A 7,911-nucleotide genomic window follows, 5' to 3' on the forward strand; every position below is an offset into this window, starting at 1 on the left:
TAAAAAAAAAAAAAAAAAGATAAGAATCTGTATGAAAAAAATCCATCCCCCACCATAGTAGCTCCTTTTCAGACACAAACTTGCACAAAGTAAGCAAAATCAGTTCTTTTTAAAAAATATTTATTCTTAATTTTTAGGTAGACACAATATCTTTATTTTACATTTATGTGGTGCTGAGGATCAAACCTGGTGCCTCATTCATGCTAGGTGAGTGCTCTACCAGTGAGGCACAACCCCAGTCCCAGCAAAATCAGTTCTTACAGGGACCAAGATACCCATTCTTCAGAGTTAGTATGGCCCAAATCCCTGATTCATTTACCCTCACATTTTTTCCAATGAGAAATTTGTACTTTATTATATAACAATGATTTCATTTGAAGTTTGAAGTTACTGAAGAGTGAAAATAAACAGTATTTTTTTTTTTTTTTGGTACCAGGGATTGTACCCAGAGGTGGTTAACCACTGAGGCACATTCCCCAGCCCTTTTTATTGTTCTTATTTTGAGACAGGGTCTCACTAAATTGCTGAGGCTTAGTTTGAACTTGCAATCCTCCTGCCTCAGCCTAATGAGTTGCTGGAATTATAGACATGCAGCTTCTAGCAGTTTTGATCGATTATCCAGATTCTAAAATTGTATACTATCATATTACTAGAAGACATGCTCAGCCTTGTAGAATATCATTAATAATAGAATTATCAGTAATTGTCATATTTTCCTGATATAAATTGTTATTTGGAAAAAATAGATATGTATTCAATATCAACCTGTATACCAGATAAAAAAATGTTAAACCCTATTGAAACATTTTCTCAGATATTCAACTAAAATAGCCCTAGAAACAGTAACCTGCTTTGTTCAGCATAGTTTAAATTCTGCAGTTTCATAAAGAAGATGACTATTTTTCAGTCAAATGAGGAAGGGGATGGATAAGGGATTTATGAATATTGATTGTGATTTTATAAATATTCTTGCAGAGGTCTGAACTCCAATGTTGTCTTGGCTTGGACTTTTTTCTTCTATTCCTAATTTAAAAGACAATTATACAAAGGTGGCAGACATTAGAGCAGTTTGCAAATTCACCTTTCTCTGGGCACATGATCTGTTTGTATTTCCTCACCCTGTTGAACTCAGGGTGGCCATGAGCTTCTCTTTAGTCGATGAAATGCCAAAGGTGATGTATATTAATTTCTTCCAGGAGAAAGCCTTCAAATTGCCACTGCTGGACTCCATTTTGTATCATTTCTATCACCATGGTAGCCAGCAAGACTCCTGATAATGTCGGATGATGAGACATGGAACACAGGCCCCCGGCAAGCTCAAAATGAACATGTGTAATGTGAAAGGGAAATAAGCATTCATTAAGTAATAGAGATCTTTCACAATAGTTTTCACAACATAATCTAAATTACAATAGAAGTCAGCATTTCTGTTTTTAAAAATAAGACTTTGGAAATAATACAAAGGTATATAAAGCTGCACAGAGTAGCCACTAGATATATGTGGCCATTGTAATTAAAAATTAAGTAAAATTGAAGTTTCATTTCCTCAGCCACACTGACCACATTTCATGCTTGATAGTCATATATCACTTGTGGCTCTTGAACTGGAAAACAGATACAGAATATTTCCCTCATCACAGAAAGTTCCATAGGACATCACTGAACAGTTCAACCAACAGTAAAGTACTCAAGTCATTGCCCATGCCCCTCCCCCAATCTCATCCTAAAGGTTATGCTTCTCTATAAATTGTTGTGTATCGTTCCAATCCTTCATCTACATTTCATTACTTTTTCTAGGGTTTTACATTATAAATATAATTCCATCTACATATATACATATACATATTGCTTGGTTACTTGCCTTTTTGATTTAACTAACAAAATGTCCTTGTGTTAATCAGCTTCTCATGCCTGTGACCAAAATACCTGACAGGAATAGCTAAATGAGGAAAAGTTTATTTTGGGCTCACAGTTTCAGAGATTTCAGTCCATGGTCAGCCAACTCCATTGCTCTGGACCTGAGACAAGGCAGAATGTCATGATAAAAGTATGGGGCAAAAGCAAGCTGTTCATTTCATGGCAGATGGGAAGCAGAGAGAGAGAGAGAGAGCACTTGTGCAAGAAGCAAAGGACAAGGTACAACCCAAGTGCACACTCCCTGTGACCCACTACTTCTAGTTATGCCTCACCTACCTACAGTTGCCACCCAGTAGCCCTTCCAAATTACTAATCTACCAAAAGTATTAATAACTAATTAATAATGTATAATCCATCAATGGATTAATCCTCTGATGATATTACAGGTCTCATAATCTAATTGTTTCACTTCTAAATATTCTTGCATTGGAGATGATGTTTTCAACACATGAGCTTTGGGGGGGCATTTCTAGATGCAAATCATAACAATCTTGAAAACTGTTCTGTGTCTTATATAGTCTCTTGATTCTTACTTCAAGGATAAATAATAATACATTTAAGGAATTGTCATAATTTTGACCATTTTGCCTGTTAGAATTTTCAGTGATTTCTAGAATTAACCTCTCAAGGCACACTGGCAAGGATCCTTCTGATTCTTTGCCCATGTTTCATGTTTTGCTCTGCTTTGAAACAATACGTGATACATATTGCATTATGATTTCTCTTTTTTCCCTTATATAATGGTAAAATTTGGAGATTAGGTCATTTATGTTCTCCTAAATCTTCTCTAATACTTTCATAATTTTGACTTTACACATGCCTTTTGAATCTAACTGAAATCTATTATTTAGTAAATAAATACATAAAAATTAAATTGTGTAAATTAGGAATCTAAAATATTGGTTTCTTCCATGTACATAGCAAATTATGTCAGTTTACCTTCCTGACTAGTCCATCTTTGTTTACTAAATTCAGTCATCTACTAATTACAAGTAAACATTCATCAGTTTCCCAATTCCCTTGTCTGGCCTATTATGTTAGTTTTAAGTTCTATAGATTTTATTTGAAGTACTGTGGCTTTATAGAGAATTTATCAAATATTTTGTTTCTGATATGGCAATTTATCTTCAATACACCTTTATTAAAATTCTCTTGGTCCTTTTTCTATACATTTTCCAATCTATGTGAAGGACAGAATTGGATTGCCAACTTCCTTTTAAAACTTCTTGTTGGAATTTTGAATTGGAAAGCGCTAAGCTTATAAATGAATTTGGCAAAAGCTTGCATTCTTATAACAGTGAGTTTTATCATCTAGAAACATGACATAACTGCATTTTTCAGATATTATTTAATATCCTTCAGTAGAAATTTCTTTTTCAGTTTTCTTCGTATAAGACTTACAAATTGTATTATATTTAGTGCTGGTTTATTTTTAAATATATTTATTATTGTTGTTTGTATTATACATGTAATCTTTATATTATTTTATTTTCAACTAAGGTATGGCTAATATAAGAAGGTCATTAATATTCATATTTTTGTTTTATGTCATGTTAATGATATGATTGTTCTTCATAGTATTCATCATTTTTCAGAGAAATCTTTTGGATTTTAAAAAGAGATCATGAGTATTATCTTCAGACAGAGACATATTTCTCTCTTCTTTCCAGTAATTATTCTTTGTGTCTTTTTCCAATCTTTCTACTTTGCAGGACATTTTGTGTTCTTCCTGGATTTGATTAAAAATAATTCAAACATATCTCTAATAGGCACAGGAAAAATCAGTCTTTAATTATCAAGTGATTTTTCAACATGCATAAGATGATTACTCAGATTAATTCCTTTAATCTGCTGTTGTTGTAATAAGGAACTGAAAAAAACATAATAATCCATTTTAAAATGAACAAATGATCTGAATAGACATTTCTCAAAAGAAGACGAGAAAATGGACTACAAGTATATGAAAAAGTGCTCAACATCACTAATGATCAGGAAAATGCAAATCAAAACCACAATGAGATATCACCTCACCCCAGTAAGAATGACTAGTATCAAAAAGACAAAAATACACGACTGGTATGATTCTATATCATGTACAACCAGAAGAATGAGAAGTTCTACTCCATATATGTAGGACGTGTCAAAACGCATTCTACTGTCATGTATAACTGATTAGAACAAATAAAAAAATAACTCCAAAAAAAGACAACAATAATAAGTAACATTTATAAATGCCCAAATTCTAAATCATCCTTGCATTCCTTGGATCAACCTTACTTAATCATTATGGAATGCTGATTTACTACTAGAGTTTAAATGCTAAATTTACTTAGGACATCTATATATGAACTTATAGGTGAGGTTGGTCGAATGGTCCGTGCGTGTGTGTGTGTGTGTGTGTGTGTGTGAATGTCGGTATCTGTGATCTTTTTATTTTTATATCAGTATAATAATAGCCTCATATAGTGATAGGCTATATAAAAACACAGTTCACAAAGTATGGAAGCAATCTGCACTGAAAGGTTTGAGAGAAAGTACTTTAAATTGGCACTTCAGTACTGAACATTTTCAAATGTAAACCTTTAAATATCACTTCTATTTAACTTGTGATTATTATTCTATTTCATTTTGATACAACTTCTTGAGTCAATTTTGTAAATTCATATAGTCTAAAAGCTCTTTAATTTCATGTCAACTTAAAATTTTATTAATACACAGTTGGTAAATCCTCTCATGTAAATTCCTTTTTTCTCTCATATCATGTCTTTTTAAAAAATTCCTACACTTATCTATTTACATCTTCTTTATTTTTTATGATATCGGACTTGTCAAAGGATAGAATGGAATATTTTTTAAATAATGAAAATTGTGGGCTTGGGCTGTAGCTCAGTGGTAGAGCACTTGCCTAGCATGTGTGAGGCACTGGGTTCAATTCTCAGCACCACTTATATTAATTAATTAATTAATTAGTTAGTTAATTAAAGGTCTATTGACAACTAAAAAAATTTAAAAATAATGAAATTTGTATTGTATTCATCAACTATATTTTATAGAAAAATCACTAATGTCTACTTTTTCTTCTCACAGTTATTTCTTTCAAGTTTTTTGTTCTTTTTTATTCTAATTTGTTATACATGACAGCAGAATGTATTACAATTCATATTACACATATAGAGCAAAAATTTTCATATCTCTGGTTGTATATAAAGTATATTCACACCATTCGTGTGTTCATACATATACTTAGGGTAATGAGGTCCATCTCATTCCACTGTCTTTCCTACCCCCATGCCCCCTTCCTTCCCCTCCCACCCTTTTGCCCTTATCTAGAGTTCATGTAATCCTTCCATGCTCTCCCTCTCAATCCCACTATGAATAAGCCCCCTTATATCAGATAAAACATTCAGCATTTGGGTTTGGGGGATTGGCTAACTTCACTTAGCATTATGTTCTCCAACTCTATCCATTTACCTGCAAATGCCATGATTTTATTCTCTTTTATTGCTGAGTAATATTCCATTGTGTATATATGCCACATTTTCTTTATCCATTCATCTACTGAAGAACATCAAGGTTGGTTCCACAGTTTAGCTATTGTGAATTGTGCTGCTATAAATATTGATGTGGCTGTGTCCTTATAGTATGCTGTTTTTAAGTCCTTTGGGTATACACCGAGAAGTGGAATAGCTGGGTCAAAAGTGATTGGATTCCCAGTTTTCCAAGGAATCTCTATACTGCTTTCCATATTGGCTGCACCATTTTGCAGCCCCACCAGCAATGTACGAGTGTGACTTTTTCCCCACATCCACACCAACACTTATTGTTGTTTGTATTCTTGATAGCTGTCATTCTGACTGGAGTTAGATGAAATCTTAGAGTAGTTTTGATTTGTATTTCTCTAATTGCTAGAGATGTTGAACATTTTTTCATATATTTGTTGATTGATTATATACCTTCTTCTGAGAAGTGTCTGTTCAGTTCCTTAGCCCATTTATTGATTGTGCTATTTTTTTGGTGTTAAGATTTTTGAGTTCTTTATATATCCTAGAGATTAGTGCTCTATCTGATGTGTGTGTGGTAAAAATTTGCTCCCAAGATGCATGCTCTCTAATTCACCTCACTGATTGTTTCTTTTGCTGAAAAGAAGCTTTTTAGTTTGAATCCATCCCATTTATTGATTTTTGATTTTAATTCTTGTGCTATAGGAGTCTTATTAAGGAAGTTGGGTCCTAATCCAATATGATGGAAATTTGGGGCCTACTTTTTCTTCTAATAGACACAATGTCTCTCTCTGGTTAAATTTCTAGGTCCTTGATCCATTTTGAGTTGAGTTTGTGCATAGTGAGAGATAAGGATTTAATTTCATTTTGTTGCATATGGATTTCCAGTTTTCCCAGCACCATTTGTTGAAGAGGCTATCTTTTCTCCAATGTACATTTTTGGTGACTTTGTCTAATATAAGATAACTGTAATTATGTGAGTTAGTCTCTGTGTCTGCTATCTGTACCATTGGTCTACCAGTCTATTTTGGTACCAATACCATGCTGTTTTTGTTACTATTGCTCTGTAGTGCAGAATATTTTCTCTGATTTAAGGATGCTAATTCATAATGTGGTTGGAGGGGGGGGTCATGGGAATATTAGATGAACTCTAGATCAGGCAAAGGGGAGGGAGGGGAAGGGAGGGAGCATGGGGGTAGGAAAGACAGTGGAATGAGATAGACATCATTACCCTAAGTACATGTATGAAGACACAAATGGTGTGACTCTACAACCAGAGATATGAAAAATTGTACTCTATATGTATAATATGAATTGTAATGTATTCTGCTCTCATATATAACAAATTAAAATAAATAAATAAATAAATTCCACAAGAGGGAAGTGAATAAGTAAATTAATATTTATCCAGTGCAGGCCTCTTTGCCTGATACTTTCAATATCTCACTCTTTTGTAATCATAATAACCCTAAATAACAGGTATTCATTCACCCATTTTCCATAAGTGGAAACTGGAGCTCAAAAAGTTTTCTGCCTGCCAGCACTACAAAGTGAACGAGTGACAGAGATACATTCAATCAATCAAACACTGTTGGACCACAAAGCCCATGCTCAGGAGAAGGGTAGAGTGAAATGGTAAAATAAGACTCTCTAATAATTGTACCCCCTCAGAAACATCAATTTGAACAACTATCTATGAACAAAAATACCTTCACAAGAGCTAAGGAAACCAGGTAAGAGATCACACACACACACCAAAAAAAAAAAAAAAAAAAAAAAAAAAAACATGATATGCTTTCCAATAAAAAGATAATGTGGGCCACGATGTAATTTCAAATTTTCTAGTAGTTGCATTTGACAAAGCAAAAGTAAACAGATGAAATTAATTCTAATAACAGCTATTATTTAAAATAGTACATCCAAAATATTTGACATGTAATTAGTATACAAAAATTATCAAGGCAATATTTGACTTTTCTTCCTAAGTTTTTGAAATCCAGTGTATCTTTTACCTCATAGCACATCTCAGTTTGGACTGGCCACATTTCAATTGTTCCATAGATACATATGGCTAGTAACCACTATGTTGGGCAGCCCAGTTTTATGCCATGCTGCTTTTGAAAGCAAATACTTTCTGGACACTGTTAGACAAGATCCTGTGTGGGTAATTCTTTTCAATCCCAGTTTGACATGAAGAACCCTGGCTCTTCCTGGAAATAATTTTATGGTTATTTTGTGCTAATTGCAGATACACAATTAATTCCCCCTTGGTTATCATCCTCATTATGTAGTACAGCCTCTTCTCCTGATCTATGCAGCCAAAAGTCAGAAGTGCTTTCTCGAAGCCAACTGTTAATCCATTCAAAAGACAGATTAAACTTTTTCCTTATTTGATGCCAGCTGCATATATATTTCTATATGCTCATGAGTTACATTTTCAGGCAAATACCTGGCTCCAGTTCAGACAGGGCTTTTTATCACTCTTGGGACAGCA

Source organism: Marmota marmota, unplaced genomic scaffold (genome assembly GCF_001458135.2).
Source record: "Marmota marmota marmota unplaced genomic scaffold, marMar, whole genome shotgun sequence".
Classification (NCBI taxonomy): Eukaryota; Metazoa; Chordata; class Mammalia; order Rodentia; family Sciuridae; genus Marmota; species Marmota marmota.